Source organism: Camarhynchus parvulus, chromosome 1A (genome assembly GCF_901933205.1).
Source record: "Camarhynchus parvulus chromosome 1A, STF_HiC, whole genome shotgun sequence".
Taxonomy (NCBI): Eukaryota; Metazoa; Chordata; class Aves; order Passeriformes; family Thraupidae; genus Camarhynchus; species Camarhynchus parvulus.
In genome coordinates this window covers 63,577,496-63,596,518 of record NC_044586.1, presented here as the reverse complement: position 1 = coordinate 63,596,518, position 19,023 = coordinate 63,577,496, and the positions used below count along the sequence as shown (strand labels likewise).

General features: G+C 44.9%; 1 protein-coding gene across 4 annotated transcripts in view; it reads right to left on the bottom strand.

Annotated features, from left to right (window-relative positions):
- FRMD4A (FERM domain containing 4A) overlaps positions 1-19,023 on the bottom strand; it is a 281,910-nt gene that overhangs the window by 180,183 nt on the left and 82,704 nt on the right. The gene's annotated exons all lie outside the window — the stretch shown is intronic.

Here is a 19,023-nt window from a genome sequence, read left to right as displayed (position 1 = left end):
TTTGCACATCCCTTGCAAAGGACTTCTTGGTAACACTGCATCACTTCCCAGCTCTCCGCTGCAGACCCGAGAAGCAAACTCAGATCCAAAGTCATCACTTTGCATGCTCAGTCCTGGGACTCCATCCAGAGGGAAGAAAAAAGCTGCTCACTCTCCGTCTGCCAGCATTCCCAAGACATTCCACTATTGGGCTTAACTCTTTCAAACACTCCCAAAGAGCATCTGAGAAGGCAGCTCTGCCACATGCAACATTTCATCCTTTTGTTTTGTGTGTTAACTCACCACTGCACAGTTACACTCCACTCTTTTTCCCACCCAGCTGTTTTTTCTGGAGCCTTTTTATGTTTTGAACTCGTAAGGGAACTTAATATTTACATGATAGTTATGCAACAGTCTGCAAAGCACCTTATTTATCCAAGGGGTGATATTTTTGAAAGTTGATGGCCTTTTAATACCAGTCTGATTCAGCTGATGTGGAGATATTTTTAACCCTTGGTTAGCTCACATTCATAAGGATGGGTCTCATCTGAACAAGCCCTGGAGGAAGTTCCAGAAGAACTGGATGCCAAAATACCCTTTTTGGTCTATGGATACAAAGATTCACTCCTGGAATCCCTTCCTAAAATAAGTGCTGAGAAGAGATCAGTTCCCTGCCTAGTTCTCCACAGGAGCAGCTTGTCTGGGTGGAGACTTCAATTCTGTCAACATCTATGATGAGTTGAGCTGAGGAAAGTGGACCAGTGAGGGCAAAAATACATTATCAAGATGAGGATTTTGCAGTTCAGGTAAATCACCACAAAATCATGGAGCTAAGTTGCAAGACATTTTCCAACTAAATTCAACCAGTGCTTCTTCTTCCTATTTAATCACCAGGTGGGAAAACTGAGTTTGGAAATATTTTTATCGAAGGCACAGTGCAAGTGGAGACAGCTGCATGTCAGGGCTATTTTCCACTCATTTTACTCTCCCTTCAGAGGAATGTGTGCAAAAAGGCCACAGGATTTGGAGGGAGCAGTCAGGATCAGCTGGAGAATGCCTACATGGAGGCACATCCTAGGAGGCACTTTTTAAAGGGGTGAGCAGCACAGCTTGAGCTGAAATCATGAAGGACCTGCATGCACTGAACTCCTGAAACAGCTGGTTTAGCAGAGGTGAGAAGGCATCTTTTCCAAAAAAAGCCTCAATGTCTTCCCTGATTCAACTCCCTGGATAAGGGAAAAGCAGGAATATTAATATCTGCTTGATTTTCTGTCGGTCTGTCCCACCATGACCCCATCCATACTTTGTCCTCTGAGGACTGAAGGACACGAAGTGAGCTGTGCATCACATGATAACAGCACAAGGATGCTCGCCAGCTCATTGACAGGGCAGGTGGAGGGCCAGGAAAATACAGCTGCAAAATTCATGTTCTCAGCCTAATTGCTTCTTCAGGACTTCGTTTTTAGAGCAGCTTCATAAAATATGGCAATAAAATTGTAATAATGTTTCCTTTAAACTTGTTAGGAGCTATTCATTCTGCAAAGTGCAGTTTTCCTTCCTCCTCTCCCTGTCCTTGCCTGCTTTCTTGGTGTCCAGCCTTTACTGTAATCTCTCTCTGCTCATCCTCTCTTGGTTATTTTCCTGCCTTTAAACTTGGTAGCACAATGCTTCTGTAAGTAGGAATGGAGACAAGGGACCAGGAATATCTCATTTGGAGCCTCATTTGGAAGAAATGAACTATATATATATATTATATATATATATATAAATTGTATATATAATATATATTTTATATATCCTACTCTATTCTATTCTATTCGATCCTATTCTATATATTTACATATATAAATAAATAAATATTTATATAAAACTATACAAACAATATTTGCTCCAGGCTACAGCCTGATATACAAGATCTCTGCCTAGGAGCACAAGAGAGGAAAAGAAAGAAATGTGTTTGATAAAGGAAAACAGAGGGGGGAAAAGAAACCACAGCAAGTGATTGCTCTGGGATGTGACCTAACCCCTTTGGTATTCTGGAAAGAGGAGAGGAGGGGAAATGGAGGATATACCACAGTTTTAAAATTAGCTGCTCCATATGTGCACCAAGTCTTTCCTTATGGCTGAAAGGAGATTTTCAGCCCCTGTCCCAGCTCAGTAATTACTCAACAGATGAGGGCAGCTCTGAAGGAGCCCTTTCACTTGGCTGATGACATAATCAGACTTTCTGAAAACAGTTCTCCTACGTATTTATTTAACTGACAGACTGGAGCAGTCTCCTTAGGAGTCACTTGAGTCTAGAGAAGGCCCAGTGAACATTTCAGTGGGTAGATTTACCTTCATGATTAGAGCAGATTGTCTGGTTTCCTGTGGAGGTTTTCCTGCTGACCCTTTTGAGAGGGTAAAAGCTGTCTGAGTACTGAATGCTCAACCCACCTTGCAGGACACAAGGGAATTGCAACCATGGAGGTTTCTCAGGCAAAGATAGCCCATCCCCTCTAGAGTCAAGGGATACTCCACCAAGAGAGATCTTTGCAAGCAAGACACCACAGAATGTGCTCTTTCTTATCCAAAATGGTCAGAAGAGGTTATTGCTACAGGGAATGGCAGAAGAGAGGAGAAAAAATTACTGAGAATTATTAACTTGGCTCTTCCACTGCTGTACCCTTTGGTGAATTTCTGTAAAATCACCTTATCATTGTACAAAACATGCTCAGCTTCACCTTCACTAAGGTCAGTTAGGAAAAAAAAGCCCTTTAAGCTCTACAGAGGTCTATAGACATTTGCACGTCTTTTCCTCTCTAATTATGCACTGATTATTTCCCGCTGTTTCTGAGAAAATGTCAGCCAAAACATTTACTATGAAACCTCCCACGTTTTACTGACAGTCCAGAGGCTGCTACTAGGGTATAAAAATAGCTCCTTACTTCCCCTGACAAAAAGCAAAAAAACCCAAAACCAAAAAAGCAACAACAAAAACCTTGAGCTGCTGTGCTGTTTCATGGGACTGTCCTGGGGCTTGAAGGCTGGGGGAGGATTTCCCATCCCAAACCCTGCAGGCAGCTCCTCCTCTCTGCAGACCCTGCAAATCCCTGCCATGCACGGGTGTAGGTGGGTGCTACCTGCACCAGGAGCTTGAGAGATGTTCAATATTCAAAGTTCATCTTTCTGTGTTCTGGCCTTGGAAAGAGCAGTTCAGCATCCTTCTCCATCATGCTCTAGAGCAAACCTCTACCCACAACTTTCTGATGAGTGTGGATATGTTTGGGTGTGTTGAAAGAAGGACCTGCATGGTGGGAGGCAGTTTCCTTTGAGTTTGCCATAGACCCACCAGAAACATCCTGTTTCTGCTCCACACATGGCCCCTGTGGTCCCTGTAGCTCCAGCCCAATGTGGTCTTTTAGGTTCTATTTCAAATTCAGGGCCTTTTTTGATCTTTATTTCTCTACAATGCAAAGAGGATTAATGTTGTCAGATCTTTGTGCCCAGAGTCCCCCTTTCATGCTGCGCTTCATGCTTATGTTGAAGATGCTGTTTTGAGATATTTAGCTGGTTACAAGTTTCTCCTTGTGCCTTAATGGCATATCATTTTAGTGTCTGATAGGATGGCAGCAGTTCAGGGATGTCCTGCTGCCAAGTTATCAAACACATGGGTGAGGAGCCACCCTTGTCCCTTCACACGTGCCCAGGCAGAGCCAGGGCATGGGGGGGGGCTCACAGCAGTGACCTCCCTCCTGTAGCTGCTCTGAACCACAGAATCCCCCAAGATTTTCAAATGGTCATTGAGCACTAAATCCTATAGAGAACCTGAGTTTCTGACTGCCCTGTTTCCACCCAAGCCAAGGTGCTGTCATCCCTCCTACTGACTCATCTGGGCTTCTTTGTCTTTCCCCTGAAATGTGACCTTGCTGTCACCCAAGGAGGGATCATGGTGGGTGTCCAGTTGGGAGCTTCCTGGAGTGCAAGGACTGCAATTAGTTGTATTTCTGTTATTAGTTGTATTTTGTGCTTTGTTTGTATAAGGAAAGCTTTGAGAGAAGGCTTTTAAAAGGACCTGGGAATGGCATTTGATTTGAAAAAGCAAATCCTGAGACCTTGAGAGCTATTATGCAGCATATATGCTCTAGGCAGAAGAAACCCTCCCAAATTTAAGAGGAGAGAAAATTAAGTCTAGATGTCATCCATACTGGGTCTGCTGAGAGCTTTGACCAGCTAAGAGTTGGCCCTGCATTAATTTTGGATTGCTAAAAACTGTGACCTCAGTCTGGCTGGGCCACAATATCTGGACAATGATCATGCCTGAACCTTTAAAGGCTTGTGGAGAAGGCACAAACACCCATAGCTCAGCTCTCTGGAACCTCTAGACAAGCAATTATTTTTGGAAGTGTTGGCCCAAAGATCTGCTGCCCCATGCAAATATGAGTGCCTGCACTGCTTCAGTTACCCCCCATCTCTCACCTTCCGCGTGCTTCCAAAACCCCAGATATGAACAGCCTCTCCCTGGCTCCCCTGGTCTGCCATTGCTGACAGCCCTAAAACTTTCCTGCAGAGAAAAATTCAAGAAACTGAAGACTTCCCTGCTGGTTGCATTTTAGGATGAACATCGTGAGTCAGAAATCCTGGCCAATTTCCTCAAGATGTTCTCACGAGTCCATATGGCCTAAAATGTTCCATAATGAAATGAACTGCTGCTTCACAGTAATAACAGAATGAAAATTTACTATTCCAGTCATCCACCTTGATCATAACACTTCTGAAGCTCTTTGAAAATGTGAAGTGCTCTGGTAGTGCTAAGTGTTATCATTATGCCAACAGCAGCTCTGTCTGTGTAAGGCTGTTCGTGTCCTTACTCCAGAGAGATTTTTATTGACTGACACAGGAGAGTATGTCATCTCCTCAAATCACACACATTTCATTGCCTAAAGTAAGTTCTGTTAGTGATTTAACTAGGTTTACAAGTAGGTGAATCCTATAAAGCTGGGCTTGTACTTGTCCCTAATATTCCACCAGCTAAAGTGGTTTTCACTTCTGCTATGCAGAGACGTGAAAGAGATTGTGCAGAGATTTGCTATTCAATCCTCTTTCTCCATGGATGCTGTGGTGAATGAGTCTGCAGGAGGGGATGTAGGTCAGGACAATGTATTAAGGAAATAGTGCAGAACAGCCACAGAAAGTGAATGATGAGATCCTAAATACGATTATTCACTTTGGAAACCCAAGCTTATGATTAACGCTGATCCTGCTGGGCACTGTGACCAGGCTCACCAGTCAAGGCAGCACGTGCTTGCACATGCCCAACACCACAAGGTTCATCTTCCCCCTGCTATCTGCTATCATGTGCAGAAATGCTCAGGAGAATTATTTTTGACCAGAAGAAAACAGAAAAAAATCACACCCTGCTTGTGGGGCATGTATGAACAGGGAACAGCCTAGAGCTCATCCAGCAGCTGAGCTGTTTTCCTTCCATGTTATTCACCTGTGTCTAAAACAGCCTCTGACAAGGCTCAGGGGTGAAACAACACAAACCTGAGACAGACCTGTGTCTGTGCCCATGAGGTGGGCACTGAATCCCAGACTGAGGATCAAACATGATCCTGACTGCCCACAGAAGAAGTCACACACTTGTGCAGTTACACCCTTCTTGTTTCAAGCTTTTGCTTACTCCTTATGTGACTGGAGCAAGTGTTTGCCTTTGAGGGCTGGAATTAGATGGTTACTAAGATCCTTTCCAACCCAAACCTTTCTAGGATTCCTTATGACAGATTCTTTATGTTACATCTGTGTTCATATAATTTTGAATTATATATTTACCTTGTGCTTCCCACCCTTTATTAGGTGATGATCAAGTTGTCCCACTGGCCTTGGCTGAGGGCTGGGGCTTGGTAGACACACTTTTTCACATTGCAGGTGTCCCCTAACTGGCACTATTTGCCTGTGAGAAAGGACAAATCTGGTGGCTCATAAGCGCCCAGTCTGCAGCTCTGCCCTATGGCATGGTAGATAATTTAATGAAGGGCAGCCCTGCTGTCCATGCAGAACAAGCCTACACACAGCACAAATGGCCCATTGCAGCAGAACATTTTCTTGCAACTTATCCTGCAGATATATTTAAGTATCTGCCGGATTCAGACCCAGTGGTAACACTCACTGCTTTCAATGACTGATACAAAGTCCTTTCTGTTCACAGACAAGGGTGAGAAAGAAGGAGGGCAAAGGGAACATATTTTAGAAAATCAGTGGTCCACATTTCTCATGTTTGATCTTGCTTATGGGTTGGAAAGCCTGTTCCTGCCTAAAATAAAGAATGCATATTTTATTTATTCCAAAGCTCCTTATAAAAAATCGTTACTAGTAAATACTGATATTGCTGGTTAGGATGTAATTGTCACTGGACAGAGAGGAAGATAAGCAGGTTAAATATAAACTTCAGAGTGAAAATGAGGAGGAATCTGGTCCTATTCCAGAAAAGTCATCAGTTTCTTGAGCAACATAAGAAGAGTCACATAGCTTTATGGGTCTCCATTTCCTCAATAGATTAATTCACTGTCATTTGTCAGGTGATATGAAATCTCAGGGGAACTGTTTCACATTAAAAAGTAAGTAAGTGTTCTAGAAAGCCAGCTGGTCACGTTCCATGGGAGTTCTGCAGCAAAAATCAGAAATACTTAAGATATCTTGGGTTGATAATATACCCTCTGTGTTGAAAGCTCCTACACTGGTTATCAAAATGAGCATAACTGTGGGTAAATAAATGTTCCCTGAGGTGAAGACTGCTCAGTACGTGTGTGCTGCCTATGGGAGTAGTGCTGTACACACCCAGGTGATGCTCAGTGTGTGCAGGGAGGCTGCCATGGAGGAGGGGGATGTCCCAGACTGAGCCCCACTGGGCTGCTGAAACCACAGCACCTGAGTGTGCACAGCCTTGCACACTCACTCATGGCATCTGCACTGGGACTGGATCACAGGGGGCTCTTTGGCTGTGCCTACAGCACAATTCATCTGCAGATGGGAAATGCAGGAGTCAGCAGAGGGAGATTTCTGTGCTGGAGCAGATCTTCCTGCTGAGAACATCTCCGCAGCTGGGACCAGCTAGACCTTCTCAGTAGAGTATAAAAGTTGACCTCTACCCTGTTTGCTCCTGAAACTCAGACCCCTGTGGCTCCTGCTAATGGAAAACCTCCATGTGTTGTAGGACAGTGCTGGATCCATGCCATCTGCAGAGATAATGCATGCAGAGTTGACAGAAGAGGATAACTTGCACTTCTGCTGCTGGTTGATTTAAAACCCTGAGCAAACACCAGCTTCTGTTGCAGCTCATGATACACTGGGAGGTTTGCACTGTTGAGCTGCCACCAGGGCTGTGATAAACAGGGACAGGAGGGCTGAAGAGTGGGACAGCCACTCTCAGAGGCTGGCAGTCCTGGCCTTCCTCTTCTCTGACTGCTTTCTACAGCTACCACCACACCAGCATTTCCAGCTGGGGTTCTGAGTTTCAGGAGGTATTAAATAGTAGCCCACACTCCTGCAGAGGTAGAGAGAAGTTAATAAAACTCTCCCATGCTCTGTCTTCCAACCTGATGGTTTGCCATGGGGGATCCTCTCTCACTGTCTGCCTTGTTTGCTCATACTTCCTGAAAAGAGGATAAAATAGATCGAAGCAGCAAGTCAGTCACTTCATTGTCTCTGTGGACAGAGCAGACTGAGACTGTTCAGAACTTAAAACAAAGAGGATTTACGCTCTTGATTTAGAAATTTATGACTCATTCCCATTTTGGCTGTTAGAAGCAGCTGTCATTTCCCCTGCCCCCAAAACATCCATGCCATAAAAAATAAAACCCATAAGCTCTTTGCTGTTCTTATCTTGGTTCACAAAGAATTCAAATGTTCACTGTTGCTATCTGGAGCTTGACTTCCTGTTATTAAGAAGGACATCCTAGTATTTAACAACATAAGATTTTTATTTTTTCCCCCTTCTTCAAGCCAGGCAGAAAGTCTAATGATTCTGCGGTTTGTTTCCTGCTTGTAATTAAGTAGGTCACAGCTGCAAAGCAAGAGAACAAGAAAATATTCAGATCACACAAAGCCAAGAGCTATTAAATCATTTGCAGCTGAAGGATATGGCAGATTTTCTTTTTAAAAAGAAGTCTAGAGTCTAAGGAAAACAAATATAGGAACTTTTAGGAGAATGATGAACTTGGAAGTTCTGCCCAAGCACCACAGTAGCTCAGAAAAAAAGGAGTGATCAAACCCCAGCTAATGTTCACAAGTTGAATAGCTCTATGTGGTTGAAATAAATTCACTACTTCATTGCTTAGAGCCATATATTCTACCCATGCAATCCACTTTGAACCACATGCAAGACTGCCCCCATTTCTTCTGGGCAGTTTCCACTGTGTCAGCCTGGAATGCCACACCATGTCCTCTCCTGTAGGTCCCCCACACCCTCCCCAGCTCCAGATGCAGCTCAGACCTCCAGCAGGATCTCTCCCCAGACATGAAGCTCCCATGGTGCTGAAGGCCTTTTGATCTGCCCTGATGATTTGTGTTGTTGTGCTGCCCTGACTTGGCTCCCACCCCAGCTCTGTCCAGGACAGCCGGGTCCCTGCACCACTGCCTGCACCCACAGGCAGCACCAGCAGTGCATGCTCCATTGATAAGCCATGCACATGTGGGTTGAGCAACAACCTCTGAAGGGCTCTGACAGCCGTGGTTCAGCCTTATCATGGACAGGAATCAACTGGCAGAGCCGTGTCACAGCCTGGCAGAGCCAGGGAAAACTTCCTGCACAAGCCGAGGTGCTGGTCTGTGAGAATCAGGCACTCAAAGCTGCTCCTGATTCACCTCATTTGGTTTATTTCTGGACTCAGGAGAAGCATCAATGACTGCATGTTTCTGTTGTGGTGCTTTTGCCTAGACCTCAGTATAAACACTCCTCCAAGCCATTGCTCCACCAAGAGGAGGGGACAGAGAGCCAGAACCTTCCCCAGGTACAGTACCTGGTGTCGGGGTCTTTAGCTGGTCAGAGTGACCCCCAGAAAAGTTAGAAAGTCTCTTTTCCCAGCCTGGCGCTTGAAGAAGGAGTCAGTGCTCTTCATTTCTTGGTCTCAAGGTTGTTTATTGCATCTTATCTATAAAAATTTTTCTCCTGCCCTGCCGAGGTCCATCCAGCAGGACAGTTCCAGGCACACTGACTGCCCCTGGGGTGGTGTTATGTCTTTATACTAAAAACTACGTGTACAATGTTTACAATCACTTTCCACCACCTATCACCTATGTTAGACAGTGAGCTTCTACTCTAAACCAATCTGTAAGTGCCAACATCACAGCAGAAGATGGAGGCCAAGAAGAAGAAGGAGAAAGGCTGGACACGCCCAGTTCCCTCCATCTTGCCTCCTGAATCCCCATACCAAAAACCCCAAAATCTACTTTTCCACCCTGTGATAACTTCACTATTATTCTGCCTAAACTGTTGTGGCTTGCTGATCTTCATATAAGGTTGGTAATTTGCTCCATGGGTCATAATCAAAACCACAGGTGTCCCGGGCTCTGTGCCAGGGTCTCTGAGCTCCCTGGCAGGGGTCCTGGTGTCCTGGACAGCCAGAAGGATGTCTTGGGTCCTGACACCTGGGACTACTCTGCTCCATCATGAAAAGGAGATGAAAAAGGGAACTCAGCTATGAGAACTGCCCCATTGAGTGTCTGCCTTGGTCTAAAGAGCAATGGAGATGTGTCCCAAATGCATCGTTGCTGTAACAATGGGGCTCTTATTCTGTGCACTAAGAAAATGGTCTTTGGGAAGATTTATGTCTGAAGCCAACCAAAATCAACACTGAACACGGCAGTGGTCCAGTCAGACAAGAATCACTGCCTGGGCAGGGAACACCCTCTGTGAATCTGTTTGATTTCAAAATAGTGTGTTTGGTTTTGTCAGACAGTGATTAAGATATGGGTAGGAATAGCAAGAACGAAAGCTTATTTCTTCTTCTATGAAAATGTGATCAAGAGAGACATAAATTTCTGCCCTTATAAATTGATGATGACCTAATGTTTATTCAAGCTCTGATTGGGAAACTTGTCATGGGAAAGAAAAGCCCATGTAGATGGTATTCTGGGCTCTGTCCCTGTGTGACCAGACGTGGTCAGTTCATTCCAGGATAACAGAATGTGGACCTTTTCATGTTGGTATTTCTTGGCTTTGCAAGCTAGGAACTGGGAGGGAGAGTTGGTCACTGCCTCCCCAGTGGGCAATGGTTATGAAACAGACACAACAGAAGGTTTCTCAGAGGCTGCTGCCCAGGGAATTTGAGGTCAGGCCTGCAGTCTCTCCTTGCAAAGTCCTGACCTCACAGGAGAGGGGCTGAGTGCAAGGCTGAGGTGGGAGATACCCTGGGCTGCACAAGATTCATCTTCACATGATTCAGGGTGTTTGGATTTGTGAGTTTCCATCTGCAATTTCTCTAAAAGGCAGTGATTTCAGAAATGTGTTGCTCCCTTCCCCCTAAAATGGAGTCCTTTCACCTGGAGGAGTCCTGGGAAAAAAGGTGCTGATTTCAGAAAGAGCACTATTGCTGAGTGCTATAAGTGCTATAAGGGATGTTCAGAGACCCCATGGTATCTCTTGGCCTTTGCAGGAAAGCATTTATGCTGCCTACACCCTGGCTCTGCTCTGGATCTTTCAGCAGTTTCCCTTCCAGTCTAGGGTGGATAACAGCATCCATGGATTCATACGAAACAAGGTTCAAGAATGAAAAATTTTCAAAACACTTCAGTGACCCAGAGCCTGGCCAGCAGCACAAAGTGTGCTGTGACTGATTGTCAGGAAGAGGGGCCAGGTCATCCACTGGCATCAGCCTGATTATCTTTCCCCAGAAGCCAGAGGTTGGCTCCAAGGACACTTTAACCACTCTCTGGTGACTGATTGGCTACACTGGAATGCACTAACACAACTGTGCTTTTAAAAATCAGCATCCTCTGGTTTTATGACTCTTCTTGGCCAGGTTCCCACTTGCTTTAACTGCAGCAAGCCCTTTTTCTCCTGCAGGAAGCTGCCACGATTGGTGCATTTGAAAGTTTACGGGACGATACACAATGCCTGCGTTACAACAAAGTCCAGGATGGAAAAAGGAAGCTTTCCAACATTTCAGAGTGGAAATTATGAAAATTAGAAAGCCTCCTCCCAGTCTCTGGTGTGGTTTGCAGGCATGAGTAGGGTGGAGAGATGCTGGAGAGGGAGGAAGGGGATGTGGATCTGCACTTCCAGCTAATGGGAGCCCTGAGGTTTGATCCTGCATCCAACACTCCCAGATTTCAGGGTGTTGGCAGTTCACCGTGGCTTTTACCCTGAAAGCTTCTTGGCTGCCAAGTGGGAGCAACAGCACTGCCTGGGTCTTTCAGAGGTCTGCAGAGGATCAGTGTCTGCAGAGCCTTGCAATATGTAAAGTCTAATGTATTGTAAGGAATAATTTTAAATTGTGGTGAAGGGCTGCCAAACTCCCCCCTTACAATAGCCTGTTTATCATATTGCCCTTGACAGCTTTTCTTGGATGATGTTTTCAAATATTGGGAACTCCAGGCTCTGCCCTCAGGCAGCGTTAACAGCTTTGAAGTCAGCTCTGAGGAAAGGAGAGCCTGTGAAATATTGGCAATTCACTTTTCTTGGGTTTTTTTGGTGAAAATCTGGACTTTTAATGAGGGTAAACATCCTGTAGGGTTTTAGCCTTGATCATCCTCCTTCCCCTGTCTGCAGGTGCATTAAGAGAAGACTGAAATACAGAAGGTTATTTGATGCCAACCCTGTTCAGCTTCCTAAGATGGTCCAAAGCATCATGGATAATATAACCCATGCAGGACAAGTAGTAAGGGGTGCACTGTGCCTATGGAATCTATAGCAAATGGGTTAATAAAAGCAAGATGTTGGAGAATTTTTTGAATTACTGTGGAGGACAAAAAGCACATTGACATTCTCCCCTCTGAACAGCAGCAGTTTCTCATGGATCACATCGGTCAGGGGAGCTCACTGATCTGTGCTCTTCCCCTGAGCATCCCACAGTGCTCCCACCCAGGCAAACCTCAGCATCTTTTACAGATACATTAAATACAGGCATTTATGCAGAGAAACTGACATGAGACACACATCTCTTTGAATGCCAGATTAAATCTATCCTGCAAAGAAGGAGGGGCATTTGGAGAGGGTGCAAGTACAGGATGCAGTTCCTTTCATCCCTCCCCTGCTGCCCTGTTCTCAGGTGAGGTGTCTGGCCCTTTATCAAGCCACTGATGCAATCTCAATGATCTACTCCTGGTGCCCACAGCCTAAAAACACATAAATATGGAGCACTATTCCAGGAATATGGTCATGGATCTGTCCTTCAGAGCAGCTTCAGACATTCCTCAGGCTCTCTGAAGACAGATGGCTCCAAATGAAACAGTGAGCACCAGGACAGCCCCTTCACCCCCCTCCTCCTTTTTCCCCAACAGACTCAAACAGAATCTCTTAAAATTGAACAACTGTGTAGACCCAGTCTCAAGGACACAGAGAGTTTGCTGGAGCACAGGGCTCTGCTGCTTGGCACCTGCCCTGTGCCTGCTGGAGTCATGCAGGAGAGTCACGGAATCACTGGGATTGGAAAAGATCTCTAAGATCGTCAGGCCCAACTGTTAACCCAGAACCACTGCGTTTGCCACAAAACCATGTCCCCAAGCGCCACATTCACAAGTCTTTTGAACACTTCCAGGGATTGTGATTCCCCCATTTCCCTGAGCAGCCTGTTCCAATGCCTGACCAACCTTTCTGTGAAGAAATTTTCCCTAGTATCCTAGTCTAAACCTACCCTGGTTCAATTTGGTAGACAATGCTGTTGACAAGAGCATATATTGCTGCTCTTAAGACACAAATTTTAGCTTTGCTGTGACTCAGGTGGTTTTCTAGTGCTCCACAGCAATAAGGAAGCAGAACTATATAATACAGGCTCATATTTTCTCTAGAGTGGGGTGCAACCCACATGTTTTCAGTGCACATGCCCCCCTAGGATTCTCCTCCAAGGACAAGCAAGACTCCCACAGCCTTGGCAGTGCAAGGCTTCCCAGGCCAAACCCTGGGCTGGTAACTGGGGATTCACAGGGCCATTTGAGCTGGGTTAGCTCAGATGCCTCATCAGGAGCTGCTCCCCAGGACTGAACACACAGAGCAGACACTGTGTTTATGTCAGTGGACATAAAGGCCAACTCATCCCAGGCAAAATTGTCTCTGAAATACTGGGATGTGTTGTCACCAGAAGACACACATTACTCTTTGACTACTAGAAAGTCCTAAAACAGTAATAAAAATTACTACAGTTTCATGATGGAATTGTAGTTGTAAGCTGAATGAAGGTGCAATTGGAAGGAAGCTGACATGAGGAACACACCTTAGTAAAAACACCAATCCCTACCTTTAATCTCTCTTAGCTGAGTTTCTCCAAAACTCATCTCATCCTCCCAGCTCATCTGTTGGGAGCTGGCAGGGTGGAAACTCCCTGTGGCAGGAACTTTTGAGTTAAGGCTGATTTGATTTGCACTTGCAGAGATTTCTGTACTGAACTAAAATAGTAAAATTGTAACACGGTACTAGTTCTGCACATAGATCCCCGAAGGGTAGATGCTTAGTGCACCAACATTAATTGCAGGTTATCAGTCCTTAGAGTCAACCTAATCTGTGTTGATGCAAAACTTGGAGAGAAAATAGATATCCATGGTCCCACCCCATCAAGATTGGTGGCTTTTATAGCAGGAGTATTGGAAATGAAGATGATTTTCAACCTCAGTTAAGAAGCTTGCTCACTTATTTCAAAGCATGCACAACCCTAATTGCACCTTCTAAATATATTCCAGAAATACAGCTGGATTGTAGAGAGTGTTGGGGTGGCTAAATGGTCTCATTTGCAGTCCATTGTCTTGCCAGAAGCTTTTCATGTGGTATCTTTGGCAAGTGGAGACAAATTGCACTCCATGTGTGTGCAATTTGGAGAGTGTGAAAATTTGGTAAAACAAAAAATAAATTAAAGTGCAAGAATCATTCATACCCATTTTCTTGTGGGATGAAAAATCACCATTTCTTTGAAGCCATTAGAAATTATTGAGACAATGAGGATAATATAAACTTCTCAAGGAAATAAGCTAAGCTCAGACAGAAAGTTTGGCCACAAGTTTGGAAAAGTGTTGGAAATCTCGATCTAACTTTCTGAACATGAGTCAGCAAAGTAGGAACTGAGTAACTACATAGACAACACATTCCCTCTTGGTCAGAACAGCCTTTTCCATGATTTCCATCAGGCTGGCTGGGGGGCCCTGGTGCTTGTGAGCTTCACTGAAGTCACTGCTGGTGTTTAAGAGGCTTGTGTTGGTGTCTGGTCTGCACCAAAGAACTATTTAGAGTGAAAATGGAAAAGGTCTGTGAAGAGTAAATGTGCTGTTCGTCCACTGTTTTGTTTTGATTTTTTTCCCCAAACAGTATAGATTATCTTGACTTAAATGAATGAAAAGAAGTTAGAAGAAGTTAAGAAGTGGAAAAAGGCATGTGTTGAACTTCTTGATGCCCTGAAAATGCTGTTAGTTCTGGAAATTGTTGAAGCAACATTCAAGCAATCCCTTATACAGATCAGGAACTGATAAAGTCTGAAGACTTTCTATGTCTGGGCTTTAAAACCCAGCTGAAGGCATGTCTTATCCTGGGATAAGTCCTGGCTAGAAGATGAGCTAGGACTAGGACTTTAGGTTGGCTCAAGTTGGAAGGACAGATAATACCACTTTGCATTATCTGTCACTGGCTGACTTTGCAAGAAACTGAGTCTCTGAACTGAAAAGCCCTTCCAGGAACCTTCAATTTAGGATGACAAGTTCTTGCCTTCTGGGCTGAGGATCACCACCTCGAGGGAAATTACCCTGGTACTGAACCATCACAGCTCCTTTGTGTGAGCTTAGGGCTGCTGCTGGGACTGTGACCATGGGATCAGCTACCTGAAAAAGCCATTTGAGCAGGCTTATTAGCCAAAAGGATCCACGAACCAGAGGAGCCTTTCCACGCCCTCTGAAGTTCTATAACTGGATTCACAGGATTCCCCCCTTCCCTTCACCCAAATCCAAAACATTTGGCTCATTTCTGGCTCCTGGCCTCTGTCCCTGGGCTTGCCCTTGCTCTGTCCCCTGGCCTTTCTGTCCCAGTGCTTGGCCAAAGTGAAGGCAACAAATGCCAATTTGTAATGAAAAAAGCTTTTCATTTTCTCATCAAAATAAGAAACTGAAGCACTGAAAATTTCAAAGCAGAACTTCTGCTCGTGAGGTCTCCAGGCCTTGAGAGCGTTCGATAATTCAATTAAACTCCAACCATTTGAAAGCCAATTTGAGCAGTATCCTGGTTCCAAATTCTTCAGAGCTCACCAGTCACTATCCATTAGCCTCTGCCATGCTCTTACCTCTTGCACTGTTAACCTGCATGCATTTTGGGGGGATGAAGTCTGGCACGGCTCCTGATCCGCTTCGCAGAGAAGTCTGTTTTGATTTGTTACACCTTTTAGAAGTGTCACAAAATATTATAACTTCCAGACACCTGAGAGGTGCACTAAGCATTTATCTGTCTAGGTAGAGTTCAAATTAAACCAATTCCTCCAAAATACTTGTGAACAGGTCAGAAGAGATAAAGCTCAGATGAAGCAGATAAAATTGATGTTTCAGCAGTCACAAGTGATTATATCAGAACATTACATAGGTGACAGCTTTGCTACTTAAGATTAACCTTTTATTAATTTATATTTTTTTGATACAATTATTCGTCTATAGGGAGGGTGAATAATTTTTTGTCACCTTGAGATTTGAGTATCTTCCAGAAAACAGCTAAGACAACAAGGAGTTCCTTGCTTCAAGGTCTTTCTTCTTTCTTTGGCAACTTCTGCACTCAGATATCTGCTGTTTGTTTGTTATCTGTGATATCTGAGTAACTCTGCTGTCACCTCAGCAGTCTGTCAGATCAGTGGTGATGCTGTCAAGGTAAGATACCCATCCAAAAAATGTCAGGGAGGGTGCTAAGCAAAGGTCTGCAGGACCTGCACGCCAGTGGAGGAGATTTCAAGTAAATGGCATGAACTGGAAGGATCAGCTTCCCCCGGAGCACTCGCTGAGCCGTGGTGTCAGAGCCAGTGCTCACAGCATCACTCAGAGTTTGCACAAAGGGTCCCACGGGCCAGGATCACTCCCCATGAATGCTGCCAGGCCTGCCTGTTCCACCCCATTGGACTCTGCCCTCCAGCCCTCACTGTGAGAGGTTTCTCACCACTCTGCTCTTGAATCCGTGCTGGAAAAACGGTTCAGTAGCAAGCTGAGTGCTGAATTATGCTTTGTCTACTAGAGAAAGAAAATCAGTAGCTCAGAATAATAAAAGTAATAAAAAATAAGAATAATAAAAAAAATTGTACGGCAGCAAGACATACTGGAACTCTTTTGCTGGGTTTGCTGAAGGCAATCTCCTCTCTTGCCAAAAGCAAAGGTCGCCATAAGCTGGAGAGTAGCGTGGGAAAACCTGCCTTGGAGTTGGCCTGCAGAGCAGAAAGACTGACTTTTTTTTCAGCCCTGGCTTCTCTCTTCTCAAGAGAAATTTATTTATAGGAGGAATGACGTTTCCTGCTGCATTCTTAACGTGCTTGCAGCTTGGGATAAGAACATGGGAGCTTTGTCTTCTGCCATCTGTTTTCTATGGCAATAAATATCCATTTAGGGATTTATCTTTGCCTGGTGTGTTTTAAAGTCGTGATAGGAGTGAGTGTTCATGGATATCCATTCAGGGAGGAAGTGTCATAGGTGAATAGCAGTCCCAGCCCTGTGCTGGTATAGATTTACATTTGGGTAATGGACAGTGGAGCTGTGGCTTTAGCTGCATTTTTAATCTTAACTTATCTTCTTTGGAAGCACAAGAAATAAAAAAGCAATCTGGACTAAATTCCTCCTGAGCTGCAAGCATGCACTGACACAACTGGGCACGAGGCCTTTAATTTACCATAGCTGAGAGCTGGGACCTAAAGCTGGGGCACAAAACCCAATTTTAAATGGCTTTTCCAGCCAGACCTCTCCCAGCTTGATTAGTTTCTTACAGCCCTTCATTTTGCCTGGAGATGGCCTTCCTTTTAACACAGCCTCTGTAGGGCCAGGCTTTGAGCCTCAAAGGCAGAAGAGAGGGCAGACTTATTCCTTTCTAATACAAGAAAAGTGCATATTTTCTCTGGGCTTTCTAACTCAAAAAAACACACAATGCCTTGTGTTTGTGGTGAGAAACATTCCCCTGGATGGAAAATAGCCAGTGACTTCTTGAGAGGAGTAAATTGTGCTCTTCCTTGTGAGTGCCTTGAAGCAGCAGAAAGGGATCTCTGGATGGTGCTAGGCATTTGTTAGACATTAGCAGGACTCCATTCATCTTCCTCTCACACACATCTGCAGCACATGGATATAATAAACATAGCTGGGAGGCACAAACTGCCTCACATCAATAATGCAAGGGGAGAAGGGACTGCATGTTTAACGTGCTGGGGGAGGAAGAACCAGAGAAGGAAGATCTGGTGGGGAGGGCTCTGTGTTGAGAAATGCTCTGTTAGGGATGGGATTCATGTTTCCTGTTTGGTTTTTGGTGTTTGGTGGTTTTTTTGTTTTGTTTTGGTTTTTGGTTTTTGGTTTTATTTTTGGTGTGTGTGGGGGATTGTCTTCTAACCAAGGTGTATGTGCTGGTTAAAGTAGAGCTGGCTGCAGTTGAAGGAGTTATTAAATCAGTCAAAAATGTGTTCAGGAGTCCTCCTTTGCAGCCCCCCACAGCACTCTGACTGCCTTTGCAGTGCTCCCAAAGGCAATCCCGAGTGCTGGTCAGGATGAGAACATCTCATGGACATCAGCATTGAATTAGATGGACCCAAGTCATACCTCAGTCCTGACACCAGCTGCTGGTGTGCCCTGTGGCACAAAGCTTCATTCTGCCTCAGCTGACATGTCTGGTGGTCTCTGTGTCACACCTACTAATATTTAGCAATGCCCTTTTCCACTTGGACTTGTAAAATCCTTTGTAAAACCCTACATTCTGCCATGCCTTGCACAGATCTCTCACATCTCAGGCTTTTCATGTGAAACCTGCTCACTCAGGACTGTATTTTGGGCTCTTTCACTGCTGCTGTGGGATTTTATGCACTCTGAGCTTAGAAACAGATTTGGGGTGGCTTTAGGACCCCAAGTGCAGAGAATCTGCCCTGCCAGCTCTAGCTGGTGGGGGGCTCCAGGGAGAGAAAACATGATGCATCCTTCAGCCAGGCTGACCACAACCTCATGGGCCAGATGCCTGATGAGGCAGAGAGAAAAGCAGCAAGGACAGAGGCTCAGGACAAAAAAAGAAGTGATTGCAAAAATCATCCCATCAAGTTCTCTGGCAACCCTTAAAGCAAGGCTCCAGCATTTGCCTGAGAAGTCTAAACTACCTCAACCTTAGGTCAAGAAGTGGGAAGGAGAGAAATAAACTGTGGATGTGAGTGAAAATAAAACAACACAAGCCCCCTGACAGTGTCACTTGGGCTGTGTGTGGAGCTGTTGAGTCTGTACACACTGCAGTCTGTACACACTGCAGTCTGTACACACTGCTGTCTCCTGCAGTGCTGGTTACCCTTGTGCAGTTGTTCTTGCTTCCTATATAAACTAACATTCCCCAACACCTTCCTCTGAAGGTATTTCCATGCTCTGCCTTGCTCCCTGCCAAGGGGTTATATCCTGGAAGCACCCTGGGAGAGTGCTGCTGGTTTTTACACCTCTCCATCACATGGACTAAGGCACAGAGCAAAGCAAAGGCTCAGGCAGCTGCAGCCAGGCAGGGCAGTATGGATAAGGTATTTCCAAAGGGGAGATGTGCATGCATGGAGGAGAGTGCTCTCACATTTTCTGCACTGTTATGTGTCTCTCAAATAGTGATAGAAAAAAGGGGGAATGGTTTTAAATTAAAAGAGAAGAGATTTAAATCAGATGTTAGGGAAAAATCCTTCGCTGTGAGGG